The 23,462-nt window shown below is 43.8% G+C and overlaps 1 non-coding gene across 1 annotated transcript; it reads left to right on the plus strand.

Annotated features, from left to right (window-relative positions):
- The first annotated feature begins 1,407 nt into the window (after positions 1-1,407).
- LOC104573665 (uncharacterized) lies at positions 1,408-20,235 on the plus strand. The gene is made up of 3 exons (XR_015913435.1): positions 1,408-1,575; positions 15,239-15,414; positions 20,064-20,235. It is a non-coding gene; the product is annotated as an uncharacterized LOC104573665 (transcript).
- The last annotated feature ends 3,227 nt before the right edge of the window (positions 20,236-23,462 follow it).

A 23,462-nucleotide genomic window follows, 5' to 3' on the forward strand; every position in this document is an offset into this window, starting at 1 on the left:
GACAGTTCTGCTGGATTAAGAGTATCTGATATTGTGTGTGGGTCAAGTTGATGGGCAGGACTGCTCACTACCATCCAGGCCAGCAAACTCGCAGCTGGGAAGTGGCCATCCTTGAGTAGAAATGTGTCCAACCCGTGGTCGCAGCGGGGCCAACATCACAGCTGCAGCAGTGTGCTCAGGGCCATGTCCAGGTGAGCCTGGGCAATCCCTGAGGATGGAGATCGGCTTCAGTGGAGCGAGACTCTTCACTGGACTGTCTCCAATGTGTCCGTATCTCCTTGTCCCAGCATGGGTTTGGTGGGCCAAATACAACCTTCCTGCATCTGCTGAGTACGCTCACGCTTGGCCCTGTGCATGGTGGGGCTGGTTTTTTATTTTGTGTTTCTCTCTTGCTGAGTACTGTGAGATGTAGATGATGATAGTGCTAATGCAGATGTAATACCTAACTCCAGGAATTGTGGGACTGATTTATTTTTATTTGCATAAAATAAAGTGGCATCAAGTGCACGGTGGGACTAAAACACTTTGCACAGGTTTTTATGAAGGTCATAATATTAAGACTAAAAAAAAAAATCTTACAGTAATTAGACAATAGCAGAGTTAACCAGAGAAAAAAATGGATTCAGGGTGTCTCTGAAAGTTCCTAAACTACCGTAGAACACCTACAGCTAAAGGAACTGAGCTTCACTGTAAAACTTTGGTGTGGTCTTATCATTTCTGAGAGTTTCTCAAGTTGTCCCCCTTGCTATTGCATTTTTTAAAAATCCATTAGCATAAATTCTCCTCTTTTTCTTCTTCTTGATCACAAGCCTGCTAATAGTCTGGTATTTCAGTATCGGAGTAGCAGAAGTGCCATTCCCATGGGGTCTTTTAATCGTCTCTTCTCATCCAGTTGAATTGCAAGACAAAAAAAAATGGAAGGACTTATATGAGTATCTTCCCCAGAGATTCGAACTTCCTGTATCCATTCATTTGATATGTTAAAAGTCATTTGTTTCTTCAGCAGGGCATAAAATCATTTACCCTGTATGCTAGAGGCAAACCCCAACTTCTTAATTCCCCAAGAAAATATTTGCCCGCCGAGCACAGTATGGAAAAGACTTTGAGAAAGAGTCACTGTCTTGGAAGTTTTGAATCCCTTGCAGCTAGCAGAGCCTTGATGAGGGGGGAGCGTGTTGGAAGGACGTACTTTTCATAAAGCTACCGTAACACTTGGTTAAGAAATGTCTCAGGAAAAAAAAAAAAAAAACAGGAAAGCACTAGGCTTATTATTAAAATCTGAAAATTTTCAGGTCATTTTCAGGAAAGGTTAGTCAGCTTAACCGCAGGACACACACGTTTTATATTCGGCGAGAAAAAGCATTGTCTGATTTCTCTTTTTATTTTTTTTCCCCTCCCCAGTAATTAATGAAAGGCAAAAGCAGCAGCTGGAAGCCGTGCGCTATTCCTCCCGCTACGCTCTGGGGCTTTTCTACGAAGCCGGTACCCGGATTGCTGTGCCCTGGTGCGCGCGGTACATCGCCGATAATCCCTGCGTCCGCTTCATCTCCATCGATAACAAGAAGCGCAATGTAGGTCAGTGCACCCATTATTTCCCTTAAACACAGCGACAATGGAGGGTGTAGATCATGAAAAATGCTGTTTAATTGAGTGTTGCTATTCTGAACAGAGCAAGTATTTAACTCCAAGCCACAGCGGATAGCATTTAATGTCACATTTGGCTTGTAATAAAATACACAATGAAAGCGGGAAGGTCCTCAGAAAATCACCACCCAGCACATGGTTTACGTTACTGCATTTATGAAACCAGTGTCGGGGGATTTGAAACATCAAAATGTTGCTATTCTGAGAAAGAGCCTGAGTTCCTTTGTTTAAACTTTAATTCATACACATGCCAATTCATCTCCCGTCATCCATTATTTTACAACTCCCGTTCTTTCCGTTAAGTATGCTTGGAAGTAGTAATGAGTTATATAACTGAGACTCTTCATTCTCATTCTGAGTTAGCTCGTGTGCTTTTAAAATCATGGAAAATCCTTGAAATGGCTGCACGTAGTACGGCTGCTTTGCAAAGTTTGGAGAGCATCCCGTAAGGCAGACGCTTCTCATCTCTTTCTGGACGATGGCAGTAAAACAAATGTATGTTTTGTTTATTAAATGCATTGCATATGCCAGGAGGTCTGGGAAGTATGTTGGTGTAGAATGTCTCAAGGATAACCACTAGGACTTCGGTTTAATCGATTCGGTTAGACTAAAAATGCTTCCTAATTCTATTACTAGCATTGCAATCATGACCTTGTTAACCACATCTGTGGAGGGGGGTAATAACCTACTCACCTTTGTGGCAACCTAAGAAGCACAGTGACTCACTGCTGCTGCATAAGGAAGTATTTTCATAATTGGACACTGCCTCTTACAAGAGATAGCTGTTATGTATTACCAAATTCACTTTGCTGAAGCATGTTCAGATGTTTAGGATACTTCTATTTCTAATCTCCCTTGTTCTGCCAGGATTGATTGTTTCCTGTTGGTTGTTAATAAAAGCAAGTTATGCCAGTACCTGTTGGGCAATGCATTCCAAACTGTGTCCATCACCCTTAACATCTAAACACCATGATCATGCTAGAAAACACCCATAAGGTTGGATATGCCTTTCTTCTGTTACACCATAAACATGAAATTTAATGTTATAAGCGATTGTGGAGGAGCATCAAGGAATCACAGCAGTGCTCGTGGATGGGACCTCTGGAGGTGCCGTCTCCGACTCCCACTCACAGCAGGACTGGTGCTAAGTCAAGGCCACTGTTGCTTGTCTGGCTCAACTTTTAAGGAAACTAGGATGCAAGTGACATACCTCTCTGGGGACTTATCCCAAGGCTCAGCCCTGTCCAGTTGAAGAAGTGTTTCCTCATCTCCAGTTTGGACTTACCAAGGTATGGCTTGTGGACATTGTTTTTTTTTATGTTGTTTGACTCTGCTGCTTAGAATCACAAAATAATTTAGTTTGGAAGGGACCACTGGTGATCTGATCCAAACCTCCCAGGCAAGGTAGGGATAGATGTAAAGTTAGATCCAGCTATGAAACTCAATCACATTGCTTAGGGTCCTATGCTGTCCTTGTTTGAATAGCTCCAAAAATTGAGATTCCACCACCTCTCCGCGTGCCCTTTTCCAGTGTTTCACCGCCTTCATGGGAAAAAAGTGTTCATAACACTTAATCAAAATTTCCCTTGTTTTGTCTCTGTCTTTGCCCCTCATCTGTCCTTTGTATACATCCAAGAAAGTATGACCCCATCATTTCTGTAACCCTTTTGACAATGGAAGATGCAATTGGATCTCCATTCACTTTCTTTTCTCCCAACTGAACATTCCCAGCTCCTGTAGCTTCTCCCCATGCTCCTTCTCCCATCATCTCAGTCTTGATGGCTCCAGTCTGAACACAGTCCCCAGCTGTGGTCTCACAGATACTGAGCAGGGAGTATGCAGAGGCTGTCACTTCCCTTGGCATGCCGGTGAAGCCGGTGCCACCCAGTATGCAGTCAGTTTGCATCACTGTTGCAAGGGCACACTGGTGATTTATAGTCCACTTGTCACCCGCTGCGACCTCCAGGCCCTTGTCTGCAGAGCTGCTTGCCGTCCTGTTGAGCTGTGTGAGCCTGCACAGGTCAGGTGTAGGTTGTTGACCTCTGCCTACACTTTTACATGGGGCTGTTCCTTCTCAGGTGCGCGACCTTACATTTTCCTTCGTTGAACTTCACAGTGATTGTCTCCGCTTTAGATGTCTCCAGTATAGACCTCTCCATCTGAGTTCAACCCACAAGGCACCTTCTACAACCCGGAGGGAGAACCCAGCACTTCCTGACATGATTCATCTAATACTCCACCTGGAAGTACCCATTTCTCTCCATTCAGCGAACCCAGGTGGATTGCTGGGAGGTGGGCCTCTGTGTTTACTCCCATAGGCCATGGCTTGCTTTGGTGATGACACTGTGTCTCCGTCAGGGAACAACAGCACAGCTGACATCAGCTCTTCCACGTATGCCTGTCTTTGCAGCAAAGCCACCTGGGCATCAGTAGTTCTTAAAGTACCTCCAGAAAAGCTGTCAAGATGAATAAACTCTCCACAGTTAAAGCCCAATTTTGTCATTTGTGCTAAGAATTTAGCTTGTCAGGACGAAACAAGAGAAGGCAAAAGAAAAGAATGGCTGGGCAGACCAAAACCAAGATGTATCTATCCTGATATGCCTTCTTCAACAGAGGTCTATGGTGGCTATGTTAAAAAAAAAAAAAAAAAAAGGGTGTAAGGACACCCAAATACAGAGTGATTTTTTCCTCCGGCATCGTTTCCCTGGTACTGACAAGGTGCAGCTGGAGATTTTCCTGAATCTAGGATGATCTCACCATCATTAGGTTTAATAGTACCAGATGATTAATAGCCTACTGGTGTTGCCTATCACAGCCACCTGGTATCTAGCTTGCAGAACCAGAGGACTCAGTCCAGGGGTGAAACTCACCCATCTTCTCCTTACTTGACTGCTTGTATGGCTTCCAAGCTGCAGCACTGAGAGCAGTGAGTGTGACTGGCCCATCAGGGGGAACAGGGAGGTTGGTCATGGTGCGTGATCGGCACTGACACCCAAGAATGTCCTGTTATACCTCCCTCTTACGGGAAATGAGTATCTCCAGCCAGGTGCTTCAGAAGATAGATTTCCATTTGGTTTTTCAATCACTTTCCCGGAAATTGTGTGCTGAAATCCAAGCTGCAATATAACAAAAGAATCATTGTATTTTTTAATATTTTTTCTTCTTAATTTTGAATTCTGGATAGACCCTATGTTGTCAAATAGCTAAATACAGTGTCTTTGTTGTCTCCAAAATCAATTTAGCCAAATGCAAAGCGTATTGTGCTGGGACATACCTAGAGATGATCAAAACATCGATGCTGACATATCTTTCTTATTTAAATTTCCCTTCTATCATGGGAATGATCTCTTTATGTGAGTGACTTTTTTTTTCCAAGAAGAGCACATTGCATACCTTTGGAAGGTCGGATCAGGCTGGGAGCCATCCAGCTAATATGATTCATCTCACCTAAGTCCCCTTCACGAAATGCAAGCGATCAGGCAGCCGTCTGACGGTGCTGTCTTACCTGGGGAACTTGCACTTTGCAGCTTTGAACTTTGCTCGGGACAAAGCAGTGCTGGAATGAACAGACACTGGACTTACTGTGAGATTTGCTCACGTTCAGACTACCGTGGCCAAAACGCTTTGTTATCAAGTTCCTTTACATTTGTCTTAGCACGTATAAAACTGCTTTGCATTTTTCTTTTCTCTCCGCATGCTTCTTACTGACCTCCAGAACATTGCAATGAGGAACACGGCACCCCAGTGTTCTTAATGAACCGTCTGTTGTCTTGGGGTTGCTGATCCTGAAGACCACGATCCATTCACTTGCATCAGTATCCTGTTTTTCCATTCTTCACTGATCTTGATTCATCTGAGGAAGATGATGGTGGCAGTGAAAATGTAAGTGTACAGAAAGAGGCAGCAGGAATGCCCAGACCAAGATTTATGCTGAGCATCCAGTCTCATGTATGAAATGGCTGAGATCTTTTCAAATTTCCTTTTCTGTGGTGTTTTTCAGGAATGCCTTATGTTGATTCTCATTAGTTTTAGGGGACTCAAGACACTAAGCAAAGGGGGCAGAACAGTCTCATGACATTTATAATGTAATGTTTGTTCTTAAATAAGTCAGAACCTCTGCGTTTAACATAACCCTCGTCAACATGTCCTCTGGACATATCTAACGGAGAGCAAGCCTTGTGACCAAGCCACCTTCCTGGCTCATAATATGAGACATGACTTCATCCACAGAGATAAATACGCTTTGAATAACTTGAATCTGGGTTTCTGCTATGAGGTTTTGCATAGGTAGCCATGGGCGCTTTTCTGAGCTTGGGTTCTGTTAACGCTGCTGGAGGAGGATAGTCTCCTGCCATGGAAGAGCCCTCGCTGTAGTGGGCAGGAGGTGGCGAGCCTGCTTGATGCAAGGCTGAGTCTGTCCAGGAAGGGATGGGGCACTGGCACTTGGAAAATCCTTTCTCATGCGTTCCCTGGCAGGACTTCTGGGCAGCCCAGAATGCATCGGATGGGTTTGGCGGGGCAGGTCTGCGTGTCAGGAATTGCTGCACTTTTGAATGCTGGCTTCATCATGACACAGACCAGCTCCTTAGTGATGACTCTGGGTCACTTCTTCCCCATTTATGCAGAATAAAAGAGCTGTTTCTCTGGTACTGCCATTACCAAGGTAATCTGGAGCATGATAAGCTCTTAGCAGGTCTCAGAGAAGCCAGGTTTTTTCCATGAGCTGAGGATCTCAACTGCTGTTTGTAAAACCGGCCGCCATCCACAGAGGTAATGCACTTGAACGTTATGTAACGGAAGAACCTACAAGAAGTGTACGTTGAATTCCCTGTGTGGTGTGTATGAATATTAAATACTTGTGCGATTGGCTGCCTTAAACACTCCATCAATATTTATAACTGGTTGGGGGGACAGTGGGAATTCTTCAGCATAAATTATTCCAAGCCTCATTCCTGTAATACCGCAGTCTTTGCATCCCTGTGCATCCTGGAGAACTGAAGGTAGATGACACACAAAAAAAAAGGATTCAGTTGCCTTCGCTTGTTTAAGCATTGTGAGATTATAAAATTTAAAAGGAAGACTCATTTTAGAGGATTTCAGAGTCACTGTAATTCCTAAGTATGACAATTCATTTATCTTCTCAGTATCAAGATAGGGATTTTTAGGGAGATGTAAGAGTTAGTTATTTACGTTTTCATCTTATTATAGGGCCTATTTCTTCATAGTCTCTCATCTACCCTGCTTTCTTTTCAGGAAGCTATTCAGGAATCATCTGTAAGGCTAAAGAAATACTCAGTTGCTCTATAGAAAAGATTTAGCATCATTCTTTACACGGACTCTTCCAAACAGAAACTGATAAATTACAGCACTTTTCCGGGGAGACCCAAGAAATCTCTTATTCCTAAGAGACCTTAGAAACTAGGAGAACTTTTAAGGCTAACTTGGGAAGCCCTCTAATCCTTTTGCAAAACAGCACTGTGACATTTTGAAGGCAGATCTCCACCTCTCTCTTTCATCTTTCCAGGCATAAGGAAGGCACTGTTCTTTTTTTTTTTTTTTAATTTTAGATATAGTTTTATTAAGTCTGTACATTGACTTCTTTTCCAGCAGGGAGAATCAGTCTGCTGATCCCTTCCAAGGAGCAAGGATATACCATGCCTGGTAGTGTCCAGCTCCTCTGCTGCTCTCCAAATCAACCCAAAAGCATTTCAGTGCTCTTTCTTTACAGTCTAGCTTTTATGGTTTATTTGGCATGGCAGTGATAAAGTCCTTTCCCTTCCTCTTGTATTATCCAGAATCAAAATGGATTTTGGATAACAAAACACATTTCCCCCCAGTGGGAGTTAAAAATCATTAAGATCAGAAAGCAACCAAACCTTGTTGTTTTACTAGTGCCTGTCCTGGCTCCAGGTTTTGCATCGTTGGGCAGAAAAAGATTTGACACGATTCCTCTCTGACGGAAGAGAATGTTCTTATGGAACGTTATGGAACGTTCTTATGCATCTATCCCATCTATGTACAGATCTCATCTGTGGACTGCTTTGTAATTTGAGGTTTGTAGATCCCGTAGGAAGGAGAAATAAGTTATTCATGCCAACACTGGAGGAGTTCCCAGCCATTCGGCTGGACACAGAAATGGTAGGAATATGATCTACATTTGACATTGACCCTGCTTGGAGCAGAAGGTTGGACCCGAGGCCTTCTCAGGACCCTCCCTATCTAAATCCATTGATTCTGAGGCAGACAATGTTCTGGTGGTTATTTACTGAACATACTAATAAATTAACTGCAAAGTGGGTCCAACCAAGCCTCTGTGGCAGCAACAGGCGTTTTCTTAAGCTTTGTCCATGTTCACTGTTCACAATGTTTTAAGGTCAACTCAGCTGAACCAGCGTAACTTTTCAGTCCTCTTTGCTTTTATGTGGAAGTACCTCCTGAGTGTTCAGGCTGAGCTGCGGGTCTCGGTGACTTATTTTTGTGCCTTTATCAGGGTAGATCTTGTTCTCCTGCGAGGCAGCGGGGAGCGCAGGCTTTGCAGGGCCCGTAGGCCGCAGGGCACAGCCGGGAGACGGGGGATATGGCACATGCTCCCTCCCGCCTCTCCGCAAATGTGCCTCGGTCCTAAACCAGCACAACCACTTCTAAGCACGAGGCTGACGGGGCCTCCCTGAATGCTCCATCCCTGGCGCCTCTGTGGATACTGAGAGCAATTATGTCAGTTGTGGTGTAGGGCTTTTCGGTTCAAAGCCTTTTAGCTTAGGAACTGCACGAGGCGCTCCCAAATGGCCTTCCAGCATGATTTTTCTCTCCAAAAATATTATTGTTTGGAAAAATCCAAATTAACTGGATTTCTGCTTTCTGAAGATGCCGGGGGAAGTTACAGATTCTCCCCTTCTTTGCCAAGACTCTGCTGCTGGCATCCATGGCAGTGCAGAAGGGCTAAAAGACTTCTGCTCATGTTACCTCCTGCCATTAAAATAGCCACAGGAGCACTGCGATCCACCCCCTTCCTGAAGCCTTGAAACCTGCATTACCCACCAATTCCTTCCCTTCTACATTTTTTACTGATCCGCTATATTCATAGAACACAGTAGATGCAGATACCAACCATTTGCCAAATGAACCCTACGACTTGTAGGCTCTGGTGTCATTCTTTCTGTTAAAGAAACATTCATTTTCAGACCCCTGAGGAGCCTGGAGTTCATGGCTAGTTGCCCGCTTCAATCTGTAAAATCTCTTCTTTTGAATTTAGGGATGCTGTACCCTTAGTTTGGCATAGAGCTACCAGAAAGAAGTAGCTTTTGCAATTCTGCAAGGCAGAAAATATTTGCGGGTGGGTAATCCACTGTTGGATTTCTCTGGGAATTTCTGTAGTTTGGTTTTCTTGTGGTGTTTATGCTATTTTTTTTTCCCAGAAACATTCTGATCTTCCTGTCCCCTTCCTTCCCTGAGACTGATGGTAAGGAGGACATGGCCACTGCAGGAACCGACTTTACATCCTCAGCATCATATGGGAGTCTCCAAGCGCAGAGCAATGTCTCTGTGGCACGACAGTCGGCACCGCAGGCAGTTCATATTGTCACCATTCTGCAGAATACAGTACCTGGAGACATAATCCTTTTTATACCTTTGCAATAGTGACAGCTAACCTTCTAGCATGAGCAGCTTTGCTGAGGAACTTCAGCCACCATACCGTGTTGTTCCATCTCTGAGATTATTCTGCACTAAATATGTTACTCCGATACAGGAGGGACCTCTCTAGCTCCAGATGTTCTTGAGCTACAAACCACTGGTTTACTAGGCTGTGCGGGTGATACTGGACTTTCATCCTCCTGCTGTGCTCATCTCTGAAACATCTTTTGTTAGCCCCATCCCTTTTCTAGAAGATAATGCTCCTAGCAGGGTTGGTTCTGAATAGATGCTCTCTGCCAGCAGTCTTTCCTTCTTTTTCTCTACGTATCCTGAGTGATTTCTCCAGCTGTGGATGAATGACGACTGTGAAGACAGCCTTTAAATGTTAAGAGGCTAAGGGCCTTCCTTTTCTGCTGGAGTGTCCCTCACCACTATGGGCCCAGGGACGCACCTTAAGGCTGGTTTCCTTATGTCTGACGGGGATTTATTTTGTTGTAGCTGTGCTCATGGACTCTGTTGTTTCTTCTCTGCACTTCCAAGAACCATCTGGGTCCGTGTTCTCCATATCCCAGATGTTAAGTTAAATCCTCACTCTTCAATTCCCAATTCTTCAATTACTTTTTTTTTAATCTCCTTTCTTTTCAATTTCTTCCTTTTCCTTTTTTATGGATGCGGTTTCAGTCTTGCTCAGAGGGACACACGGTGCTAATCCGAGGGACAGTGCAGCAGCTGGACTTTGGTCACAAGTGCCTTAGGGTTTCCCAGGAGGTCTTTGCAGACAAGACTTGTCTGGAGGGCACTGATACGACTTCATATTTTGACCGTGTGAGCCAAAATCTGGGAATCGTTCGTCTTCTCCGCTGCTCTCCTCATACCTGCAAGCTGCTCAGAGACACTCCAGGTTGATGCCCCCGTGGCATTCCAAGAAGGGTGGTCTTGTTAAATCTGGGTCCCACACCAGGCCCTGGTACTGCCTTTCTGTCCATTACTACCCACCAGCAGCTCCAGAATTTGCAGGCTCTGTGCAGCCCCTGCTGCCACTGCTGCTCAGCACCCTCCAACATTACTGCTGGAGATAGGACATTGTCCCAGGTGAGGTAATATGCTAAAGATTCCTTTTCTGTTTACATGGAAGTAAAATTAAACTCTAACAGAATACATTTATCCTCTCTTTCTTGCCTTTTCATCCGCTATTTGCCTGTGCCAGTCTTGTGCAACACAGTAAAGCAAAAGAGATCAATACCCAAGCATAGAAAACTGACACTAAAGCAAAAGAAACTGATAGGTTTTTTTTACTCTCCTTTTCAGTTTTTTACATTTTTTCTTCTCATCTTCCATAATCTTTAGGGAGCTGGAGAACACCATACAGCCCGTGAGCTATTGGGTCCCGCACTCCCCTTCCTGCCTCGACAGAACCGTTGCAAAACTCCGCGTTGCTCCCAGCCTTCGTTAGCAGGGGCAGCCTGGAGCGGCTGAGGGGTAGGCACACATTCCTTTCAGCTGACTTGGCTCCTGCCGTGGCACGGCAGGCGCTGGAAGCAGGAAAGACAGCCCGGCACCAGCTCGCTGCTCCCGGGATCCTGCAGCAACTGCGGTGCGAAGCGGCCACCCGCTCCTCAAACAGGGAGAAGCCGCGGCCAACTCCACGGCCTCCTCGTAGCTCTGATCCACCCGGCATCCCGCGCCCTCCACAACATCCCCGAGCGGATTAATGTGCCGTGCAGCTGGGATGAGAGCGGGAGACAGGAGCTGGGAGCAGGCGAAAGCTTTTCTGGTTGCTTGTGTTCACCCTCGGATCGTCACCGCTCCGATTGCAGAGAGTTGCCTGGCCTGCTGTGTTGCTCGTGCTCTTTTGTCATCTGTTAGCATGGCCCTAGACTGCTCGGATCTTGCCACGAAGAAAATCTCCTGAGAAACCCTGCCAGTAGCCCTTTTTTTTCCCATTTCAGGCTGCTGTTGCAGCTTGATTTGGCAAGAAAAAAGCCAGTTTTGCTCCTCTGACAACAGACTGGTCATTCATACCCATTGCAAGAGTTGTAAGGTATCAAGGCTGAGATTTCCCCCTTTACTTTCAGGGAAATATCTATTTTAAACTCTTCTGTAAGCCAGTGTTTTTGCAGAAGAAAGAAAGAGGGCTCGAGGCTAAACTTGATCCTTGCAGTCTGCATATTTCAATACTGGAAGGCTGTGACTCAGTGGCCTCTGGAAGCTCTCCAAGCTATGAGTAGTTTGAAGGGGGAATTAAAAACTCAACGAGCTGCCTGTTTTCCTGAAACTTGTTTTGTACACGCCATGGAAGAGATGAGAGGTTTGAAAGGAGCAGGTCTTGTCCAAGAATCATTGGCTATAACAAGTCACAGCAAGCCATGAATATTTATTTTACTAAAACACTTAGACATCTTTTAAGGAGCCTTTTGACCAATTATATGCGCAAGAATTTGCCAAAATGCCGTGTACACTCATGGCCGCTGAGGCTTCCCCACTCAGGCTTCTATCCATGACATTCTCTGTGTAGAGAAGTCAGACTTGGAATATCGTTTCCCCCCCCCCCAAAAAAAAAAGAACAGGGGACTCAATAGTATTCCCAGTGTTTCCAGCATTGAAAAGAGCTATGTCAAGCATATGAAATCAGTCTTGGGGTTGGCTGAGAGGAGTCTCCACATGGTGAGTCTAACCATGACTGCTTGAGACCCAGAACTGAGCCAAGGTCTCCTGTTCATCAGAGTGTAGGGAAGAAGGTGCCTCCTTTCGCCATGTCCCTGCTTCTAGACAAGGCTGATCTTTGCTCCCATCCCAAATCCGTGTCAAGTGGACATCCCTGTCCATCCCTCGTGGTGGAGGCTTACTTTCAGTTTCCATTGTACCTCACTAGTTCATTCTGGAGTGATCAGGACAGAAGACTTACCAGAGAAAGAGATTCTGGTTGCCTTTCGGAGCCCTGGAATTCATCTTCTCGAAGGAGTTGTCCAGCTGGAGGAGCCCTATACTTCACCAATGCAACAGAAGGAAAGATTTCTATCCAGTTTGTTACATAAATTCCAGAACTGGTCAGAAAAGGTTCAGCTAGTTCTTTCTTTATGGATTTGTTTTGGTCAGAAAATGTTCATTTGTTGGAACTAAAATAATTTTCTAGGAATGTGCTAGTTGAAACAACGTTTTTGTCAGAAAAGGTCTTCCAGTTCCAAAGGAGGAAATTTCTAGTTAATGGAACAAGAGGGAATCACTTAATTTAACTACTAGTTTGGTGAGTTCAGGCACTCAGCTGAAAAGCAGCAGAACCCAGGTCATGCCCTTGTTCCAGCAAATGCCTTCTGTCCATTCAAAGTTGAACAGTCCCAAGGGAAAAGACCCACACAAAGATGTGCTGGATCCTCATAGCGGCTTGGGACCGGAAACTCAGTGAACCCGAAAATCACATATTTTAGGCACATTTCGTGAACGTTTCTTGTTGGCCGTCCTGTCCTCATGCACTCATGTTATTTTATTATATTGCTGGCAAGATTTTAAGACTCTACAGAACAGAACGAGGCAATTGCAGAACAACTAAGGCTGGAGGTACTGGAGGCACCCTGGTCCGAGCCCAGCTCCAGCAGGGCCAACGTTGCAGCTACAGCGGGTTGCTCCGGTCGGAGTCCCTGCAAGTCTGGGCAATGCCCAAGGATGGAGAACCCTCTTTGCTCAGGGGCCTGCCCCGGGGATGCCCTGGGGAAGGGATTTTGTGCATTGCATCTTGTGCCCATTGCCTCCTGCTCTTCTCTCAGAGTCTGACTCCATCTAGGCAGGTTTTTAAGATGTCCAAGAGTTTCTCGGGCTGTAGAAAGCCACGCTGCAGGGCAAGAAGAAGTTCTGAATTACCAAGCTAACCTGCCTTTGCTTCTGCTTCCCCTCTCCTCTTCATACAAGGTGAAGTATTGGTTTCATATCTAGCATTTCAAGTGTGTAAATGCTGTTGGATGGCAAATATATGACCAATCAAAATTACAGAGCGAGCACATGATTTTCACGGTACCTTTTTTTTTTTTTTTTTGTCCCTTACTGCAGTGATAATTTTTGTCTTGTGGTCGCTTCACGTTCAGGCCTTCCATATGTCTGTGCTGCAGAAGTTGTTGGGTTAAGGGTGCTGGAGATAATATGACAACTCAGTATTTCATTTGTCCATGAAAGAATGCTTCCTTCACGCCCCTCAGGCTACAAGGCTCTAGGATGAATGTGTCTGGGAAACTATTTGTGAGACCTTGTTGGGTGGCAGAAGCGCTCCCTGCTTCCCGCTGGGCACTGACACACATGAAGCTCTTTGCACCCCGTGCAAATCATCTCGAGCTCCGGGCGCTAACGGGTCCCGCAGCACCGCTCCTCTGTGCAGCTGGCCACAAGCTTGGTCCCTTCCTCCTGGTTCCTGGTGAGCTTTCAGCATCCCTGTCCTCACGAGCAGGCTCCCCACTCCTGTGACCCGCTGCAGACCTGGCGGAGCAAGGGCAGAAGGAAGAGCTGGAGCTGGAGGAGAGCAGAGCGTAAGGAGGGGGCGCAGTACGGAAGCACGAGTGGGTGTGTTGGAGGAAAGCGAAAGAGGTGGGGAGGAAATCCCAGCTGGAAGCCTTGCCACACGTCTTCTTCACGCACATATAAATTGTGCGCTCATATAGGCACTTAAGCAAATCTGCTGCAATGCCCGAGCTCCCATTTGGCGTTCGCAGACAGGTTCGGAAGGCCTTCAGATGTCCATGACAGCAACACGAGCTCCTAGCCCTTCACGATCGATTCCCGCAAGCAGCAGGGATTTGCTGTTCCCAGTGGTAACAAGCCTCCCGAATGCATCCTAGCCTTCGGAGAGCCTCTCCTCCTCAAGCACCATGCACGCAAGATCTTGTGGTTTGGCAATGGTGTCTGTGCCTCTCTGACTTGCCCGTGATTGCAGGGGCACTAATTATTTTTATATGTAGACCTGGCTGGAAAATAATAAAAAAATCCTTACAACACAGTTTTCTTTGTTTCTGTTGTTCTGTTTTGCCAGTTTGCCAAAATTCCAGTGTTGTGTTGGGTTTTCTGGGGTTAGCTCTTCTGAACCCAGGCCTGCCCTCCTTCCTGTAGAGACTGTGCAAATATCTGAAAGAGGGGAAAAGGGGGAAATTCCCAACTCAGAGCAACAGCTGAGTAAGAAATAACAAAATCCACCCCTGATGATAAACTACAGAATGGTTTTTCTTCTTCAATTCTTCCCAGCATTGTGTGTGAGCAGATCCCTTTCGTAGCTATAACTTGCCACATATCCCAGTCATTGCCATCCTGAGGACTTGCAGTCATACTCTTTGTCTTTCCATCTGTCTGTGCTCCTGTCCCTCCTCTTCTTCATTGCCACCCTGCTGCCTTTTAAACCTTATTGCTGATTTTGGCCCTGTTGGAGAAAGGAAGATCTTCCAACAACATCTTCCAATGAGATGTGCTTGCTCCTAATTCTGTGGAATCTGTGTCTGACAGGAAGACTGTAGGATGGACCCGACAGGCATGGGCTCCCTATGGCCTGCTGGCTAGTTTGCACATACGGGTAGTCCAGCAGTATACTCACATCTGTACTACTTTTGCCAGCTGCTTGTTATAGGCTATCAGAGGGCCTTGAGGGCTCAGTAGGAGATATATGTGGATCTAGGGTTCTTGTATTAGGAAATCCATCACAAATGATGTAAAAAGCCTGGATTTCTTCACTGGACTTCTCTTAAGCAGTTTGTATCCATTGAATCATAGAATCATTATGGTTGGAAAAGACCTTCAAGAGTCCAACCGTAAACCCAGCACCACCATGCCTAAGTGTTGTTATTCTTCATGTTGTTTCCAGCTGGAAGAGCAAGGGTGGTGCTGCAGATACTTACACTTTTCTTCTTATTGATTCGCAGGCTAAGTGTCAGCATCAAAGGAAGGCAAATGTTAATGAGTGATCCTTTAAAGGCATTTCTCTTCTTGCTTTCAGAGACTCCTGAAGTTGGACCATCCATCGTTGTTCACACCACTGTGACATTTGGGCATGATCATCTGGACTCGGATCCCGCAGAGGTGCAGCAGTTAATTCTCAGTCACCTGGAGAGCCTTGTGCCATCTCTGCCTAAAGCAGCCAGTGTCAAATGTCAGAAATGGAGATATTCCCAGGTAATCCAGGATGGGATCGGTCAGCTGAGAGACACTGCCTGGATAACACTATGGTGTATGGGCACCCAAATATGTAGGATGTCTCACAAGAAACAGGCCCTCATACAGCCCAGTGGTCTTTATCCTCAGAGAAATAGAAGAAAAGGGGGAGTTATTCAATATCTATGATACATTCACCCATATAACCATGAGCAACATCCAAAACCAGCCAACTACAGCAAGGTCATTTCTTGTAATCTTCGTAGATGGAGGACCTGGCTCAGCGGTAAGTTATGCAGTGCCCCTTATAAGTAGGAACAGCAGCAGCATACAGGAAGGAAGGAAATCCCACGTTCTTCAGTGGGATTTTTGTTGGTATTTAAAAATATGACTCAATGTGTCTCTTCTGCATCCGAAAGTATGCGATATTATTAGCAAAATTCCCACCCTACCACAGAGTAGCAGAGTGCTTGTGTTCAGACAGACCAATTGTTGTTATTTGATTTCGCCAAGTTCAATTTAACAGTATGTTACGTGAAAAATATTTTAAAGTAAACTACCTAAGGTTAATAATAGCAAAATGTGTATATTTTACTGAGTTTTCTTAAAAATCCGAGGAAATTATTGGCAATTTCCTAAAGTACTGGAGTATAGCTACATGTTTACCCAAAGCCTCTTAAGCTGAATTACATTGGTGAAATTGAATGTGGAAGCTGATGCAAAATATTTACTTAAAGCAGTCCCCTTTAAATTTTTTTCCTTTTATGAAGTCTGGAAAAGTTATTGTAGGTGGCTGCTTGTAAAGTTTACTCATACCCATTGATCTGCATCCAATTTAAGAACTGGGTCTTGCTAGCACAATGTTTATTTTACCATGAATTAGATACTGATAGCTTGCAAATCACTTCTCAATGCATAATAGTTGTAATTGGTTGTCGTATAAAAATAATCTCGACATGTTTTAAATGCCTCGAAAATGAAAATGATGGGGTGTTTTATATATTCCTCTCTTTCAGTTTGGTGGTTCTTTTTGTTGGTAACGATATCCCCTGGTAGAACAGTCACTGTTAATTCTTCCTTTTCTTATACCAACTTCTTTTCTGCCTTGTGTATCGCCTTTCTACTTCAAACTGCGAGTGAGCACGAGAGGTGCAGGTGGCCTGGAGCCTAAGAATTTGATCCATCCGTGGGCAGACACTGAGTTAACCAGCTCCCAAAACAGTGAGGAATATTTTTTAACCAAATTAATGCACCCTGGGTGCTGCTGCTACCGCAGAGCTCTGACATAAAAGCTGGCTGCTTTGTTCACTGCTGCTAGCAATAATATGCCCTTTCCTTGCACTATACATAGTTTCAGCATCGTGATAAAAGTGACATATAAGCACATCCTTTTCTGATTTATTTCACCGGGAAAACATGGATAAGGAAAAGACAAGGAAGTTAATTTTTTACTATCGAATAAAAAACATCTCGTTTGCAGTCTACCAAACAGTTACAGTTTTGGAATCCTAGCAAAATCAGTTTCTCTTGAGGGCCAGGTGAGATTTATTGTAGTTACACCTATCGATATGTCTTTTAAAGGCAGTTGGAACAGTGACTATAGGAATGAACTTAATTTTCCATAATTGTTTCACATTTTTAATCTCTCTAAATCATTCGGGATATGTCCTATTTCCCCTACTGAAAAAAATACATTCATGCGTAATACTCCTAAATGATGCTGTTATTTTCCCTAACACCAAAGCACCGTGCAATTTGCACCTCTTCCCTCTTCCCTGTCCTGTCGCTCTTCCCTGCGTTGCTGCTGCTAAATAAAATAACTGATTTCAGCAGCTGCTTGTGCTTTATGGCATTGTCAGAGGAAGAATTATCACCAGTCTTTAACTCAGCGATGAGTGTGGCTAAGTTTTAGGTTGCAGGGGAATTGGTGTAGGTCAGATCAGTGATCCCAATAAGGAGATTTCTTTGGCCAGGTGGGCATCGTATAAAATAATCACTAGCTAAATTAAATATCTGGGACAGAGCTCCCTCTTCCCCTTAAAGCCATCTTTACTTTCAATTACAATAAGCTGTTGCCACAGAAGCAAAGGGAACTGATAAGATAGATGCATCTTTCCCCTGACTCCTCTAGACGGGATTTATCCTGCTTGTTAATTAAATCCGTCTGCAACGTCTTTCCTATGGCCAAACACAATCCCGGGATTAAAATGCAGACATTACAATTATCCGTGGCGGATGAGGGATTAGGACTTCCAAACTTCTACTGACACTACTTAGTAGCACAGCTGTGGTTCTGTATCCCCTGCTTTAATTAAGATAAGACACTATTAGCATCCAGAGTCAGCAGCTTCCCAGCCTATCATGCCACTTTGACAGAGATTTACATGTGGGGAAGGGAGGTTGGGAAAACACAGCATTAGAGAAACACTGGTGGAAAGGGACCTCTTCAGATGTCTAGTCCAAGCCACTTGATCAAAGCAGAGCTATTGCCAACACTCTGTGAGCTCCACCTTTATCTAGCTGAAATCTTCCAAGGATGGAGATCCAACAGGCTGTGCCCTGTAGCTAAGGGTTATTTGGGCTGTATTTTGGACCACATCGTTAAAAGAATAGGAAAGAGGAACAGCATAATGCTTGTCACCAGTACGCAGAACAAAGACCTTGACTATGTAGTACACACTTCATTGCCAAAGAGGTAGAATGATGCAGGCCAAGGTGTGAAGGTATTGCTCTTGGGATCAGGAGAACAAATCAGAAACTTTTGTACGGCGAGTGTAAAATAAGCTTAAGGTACTCAAGAATGAAGGGCATCCTTGCCTCATTCTACTAAACCTTTCTTCATCTTTTATGCCTAGTGACCTCAATCTATTTGAAAAAAAAATGAGGAAGAAATGAACTGCTGACCTAAAATGAGCCAGAGAAACAAGATCTCTGCCAGGTTTTACAGAAAGTTGCTAGACTGTTCTATTAAAAAAAGGTGGAGAATTGGTCACAAATTCATTTCAGATGATTGCCTCCTTTAAAGAAGATGATAACATGCTGGTAATATAAAATATAGTCAGTAATATGAATGTAGATGTTTTACAGCTGATCTGTACTTGGAAATGCCAAATAATGGCATGGCAGCAGCCAAGAAAATTATATTTAAAATGAATACAGTGCGTACTTGGAGATTGAAATCAAATATTCATCAAGGCAGCCTTAACCAGGCCTTGTCCACATGCTATCTATAGATAGAAAGTGTTGACTGTATCTCTGGCAGTGTCTAAAAGACTGTTCTGCAGGTCAAATAGAAAAGGAAGCCAACGCGATAGGGCTGGAGACAGGATGGGTTGTACAAAGGGTATGACCAGGAGTAAAATGAAAAGCCAGTGGGTTTTTCTGTTGCAGTGCAGTGGTGGCACTTGTAGGACCACAAGAACCAGCTCAGCTGTTTATGATCCCTCCCTTGGCAGGATTTCTACCACAGTAGTGTTGGTGCATGATTCCCCTGCCCACTTTTATGAGTTTAGAGACAGGGCTTGATTTGTTTGGATTAAATATCTTTGTCTTCCTTCTACGGTTCAATCATCATTTATTGAAGTGCTTTATAAATATTTACACGTTTCCCACAGCTGTATTCTCAGATGATGAAGGTGAGCAAGGTCTCAGCTAGTTCAACTTGAAAGAGAGCACATAAAGCCAAAACCTATGGAAAGAGGGTAGCTGAACACTTCAGGATTTCTGTTTACTTAGAGTGTGCTAATAACAGGTCAGGCCGTGAGCTTTGTGGGTCATGATCTTGACCAAGAGTGGAATGAATATTTTAATGTCTGAGGTAACCATCAAAAGTTTTAAAAAAAGGTACAAATATTTCTTTGATGCAATAGCTTTCTTGGCATTTGGTATATTTTCAAGTCCCATTTCACAGAGTTTAGCACATAGAACGCTGAATTTTGACACATTACATGGTAGGGGAAAGGGGTGAAACCAGAGAAATCATTTTCATTCAGTGCTTCTTGGGTTGCATCCCAAGTCATGAACTGCACCTGCCAAGGGAGGACCTCAGACCTGTCAGAGTGAGGGAAAAAACACTTGTGTACTTGAAACATGGCACTGAAGAGGCTATTCACTGTAGCCTATATGTAATGGAAGCAGAGAACATGTCTGTTGATCTGCCAAAGTTTCTGTGATATTGCTCAGTATCATTAATACCAAATTGGTGTTTCTGGTATCACAGATATCTTTGGAAACCTGAAGTGTTGACTCTATTAGGGGCTTTTATTTTGTCTCTGCCCTCTAGCGTGTGCAATTCTGCTTCTCAGGGAAGTATCTAAGAGCTCATGCAAGTTCACTTTTGCCAATCAGAGGTCATCTGTCTTCAAAACCCTGGACTCAAATTATGTAAGACTGGACTATCTTCCTTTCTACAGAAACCATCTGGGAATAAGACCTGGGTAGGACTAGAAAGTTTCTAACTTTTCATCTGCAGGACGATTATATTCTAATGATTTCAACTTGATGGATAAAGAGTTGACTATGGTCTTTTGATCAGTAATGCTAGAACCTAAGATCTGGGTTGGAGGGTGCTTCATACGCAGGCATGTCTGTCAGTGAAACAGTTTTTTTTCTGGCATGAAATTCAGCTAAATGCTTACTTTTTCTTCTTCCTGTATGCTTTTCTTTTTCAGGTTACAAAGGCTGTACCCAGTTCTCCAGGGCACATGATTCTTCATACTCAACCTCTCCTAATTTGTGGGGGTGATGGATTTACTCATTCCAACTTCGATGGCTGTATAGATTCTGCCCTGAGTCTTGCGGAAGCTATCAAGCCTCATTTATAGCAATTTCAGTGTCATCTGCTACATATACTCTGGATTATGATGAATTTTACAATTCTAGTTCAGTGTTACCATCACTGGCTTCTATTTTGCAAAAATGAATAAAGGAAGATCTATTGAGGTATTACAATAATTACTGGGGTGGAATTGAACTGAATTGAATTTTCTATAATTTGTGGAGTGAGTGGTTACTTTGCTGGAAAGAAACCTTTTTTGAAAGCTTTCTTCTTACTCATGGCACTCACTAACTTCATCAAGTATTACAAGCTGTGAGGGATACTGGATGCTTCTTAAAAAAGCACCGTTCCCTCCCTAGTTGCCTCTTCAATTGTTCGCATCCATTTACTGACCAGTAAACACTTAATCCTTGATCTTTGCCCAGAGCTTTCAGTCACATCAGCAGTTCTGACTCCACTAGTTATAGTGAGTCTAAGTCCGTATGAGAAATACTGATGGCCAGGTCCAGCCTTTGGCACTTCCATCTGTGCCATGGTTGTCACAACCACTGAGCTCCAGGAGTCTTGCTGGATCTGCTGATGTTGTTACAGCCTGTGAAAATGATATCAAGGAAAACAGCCTGACTTGAAGAAGCACAAAACCCTTGGAACTCTACTCAGAATTTAGGGTATTTATAAGCTACTAAACTGTATTTCTATGGAGTCCGTTTTTAAATTGGTCAGAAATTAACCAAGAAATCATATATGGATTCTAAAGTTAACTTTAATTTTCTCTTCCTTTTTAATTGTCAGTAGCATGTTTAGCACCTCTGAGTACCTCTCTGTAGCACAGCACTGGAAATAACACAACCTTATTTTCAGCAGACAAAATTTTAGCCATGTATCCTTTAAATAGATGTGATTCAGGCTGCTTCCTAAGCCCCTGCATTTCACAAAGTTCTGATGTGCGATATTCACAGTAACCCAATGGCATCATTTACCGCTTTATGTGACTATTTCTAGTGCAGTATTTTAAGTGCCACTAAAAACTTCAGAGCTTAAGTACAATTTAAAACTATCTTTGAAGGATATTTTATGAGGCTGTCTGATTTTATTCACTTTTTGTTCTTTCTCTCAAGTGCTTGTGTTTAAAACTAAATGCGATGGTCCACCCCAAATCCTTTGGCTTCATTCACTGCCTGTCATCTAGGGATGGGAAAAGGTGGTGGGCCTTGCTCCTTTGACAGCCTGGCAAATAGGAGCCTTCCATGTCAAAGAGCAGTGATGCTTCAACTGTGGTAGAGTTTTCTTCTGTCAATCAGCAGAAGACTTGAATACCACAAATGACATTCAAATAAGAGTAAAGGCCTCTGACCCCATCCTTCCAGAAGTCTTACAGCTTTGGTTGGCTTTAGATCTCAATATATCTGATAATGAAGAAAGCACAGATTTAGAGATTTTGAGGCCAGAATCTTGATCAAACTTAAGTCATGATGACTCTCAAAGGCTGATTTTTCCCCTCATTCCCCATTTCAAAATGCCTCTTTCCTACAGCTTCCTTCCAGACTGATTTAAACAAGAACTACTATTCATATTTCCTTTATAGTATATCTTAGTCAATAAGCAAGAGAAGAATTATTAGCTGCAGCAGTCAAATGAAGAAAAATGTTAACTAAAATTCAATAATTGGAAGCAACTGTAAATCCTGTAATAAGACTTCAGTAGGAAATTATATCTTTGCTTAGTTGTCAGTGTCCTACTTTTTATCAGTTAAACTTGCGCTGATGGGAGCCTGTCTGGTAAAGATGTCCTGGAGGGGGAGGACAGGTTGGGGTCACATCTCTGGTTACCAAGCTCCCTTTTCTCCATTTTGTCTATGGATAGATCCCAGGGGCTTCAGCCCATCCATGTTCAAACTCGCGTGGCTGATTTCATAAGTGTTTGCCCAGATAGACGTAATTTTTGATTAACTGGCAGATACATCAATTAAAACCCAGATCTCCTTGTTCTGCGACAAGGGTGATTGCTGTGTCTTGTGTCCTATATGCCACAAGCTATAGCTAACACCCAGATATGTTATATTAAATTAAAGCATTTTGGCTCTTGAGTGTCTACATTAGTGTCTTCCTTGTCACAAGCAAAGATGCTTAAAGGCTTTTAATTCACAACTATATTAACTTCTACTCATTGAATATCATTTCAGCAGGACTGACTCCTGACCTCCTGCCCTGCATCAAGTGCAATCACAGCTTTTTACATTTTGTTGATCTCCTAACATATAACTACCTTGAGACATCTATCTAGCAGCAATTCTTTCTCATTAACTGCTCTTCCACCAAAGGCTTGCATCGGATGTATTTTCTTCCAGGAAAGATTTTACATACCAGCCAAACAGCAGAATGATGAGTGATAGCAGCAGGGGTTGGTAGAATCTGTCAACAGAAATCTTCTGAGCAAATCCTGGGATTTCTCCATGTAGATCCTCATGTCACTGGGACATGGCCACTGGAGCCAGCAGACAGTAGAGAATCCGGCACAGGTCTTCATATGGGAGGAGGCAAATGCAATTGGCCACTGCTTCTCAACACGTGCCACGACCTGGTCTCTCGCGCTTCAAGGACCCGGCTAATGCAGATGTAGTCGAGTCAGTGGAGAAGAATCAATTGCCACAAGGACATGTGCGTCAAGATGTCTGAGTTGAGCAGTGCAGAAAGAGCAGGTTTGGGGGACATAAGAATTTACAGGCTAAGCATGCAGGTGGGTGCAATAGGCTGCTTTTTGTGAAAGCTTTTTCTCTGTTTGGAAGAGTTATTGTTCCTGAGAGGACAAGATCAGGTAGCCTTGTAGCAAGATGATTCATGTCCTGAAATAAACCATAATTGCCTTAGTAGTTTGGAAATCCAGGGTCCTTTAGGGGCAGGGGGAGACATATCGTGAGGGCACAAAGCATTCCTAAATGACATATTCATTTGGACTGCTGCCCAATGAATAACATTTCTTCTAACCAAAGAGTCCTCAGGTGACGACATGGGTGTGGATCCTTGTTCCAGATGAGGCGTAGAGCTGAACATTTTCTCCCTTGAGCCTGCCTCTTTCAACTGAAATTGGTATCATTAGTGCTATCTACTCCAATATCTCCCCTCCCTTGGGAAGGGAGATATTTCTGCCACCGGTGGGATACGAGATAAGTAGATCTGCCCTTTTTGGAGATGTAGATCTGCAGTGGAACGATGAGCTCTCTTCAAGCATGTTCTTTTTGAAGACAGGCTTTGATGGGCTTCCACCAGAGTGCTTTGCCTTCCTATGACACTTT

Source organism: Tinamus guttatus, unplaced genomic scaffold (assembly GCF_059628265.1).
Source record: "Tinamus guttatus ecotype Peru unplaced genomic scaffold, ASM5962826v1 Tinamus_guttatus_pri_ptg000023l, whole genome shotgun sequence".
In the NCBI taxonomy this organism is placed as follows: Eukaryota; Metazoa; Chordata; class Aves; order Tinamiformes; family Tinamidae; genus Tinamus; species Tinamus guttatus.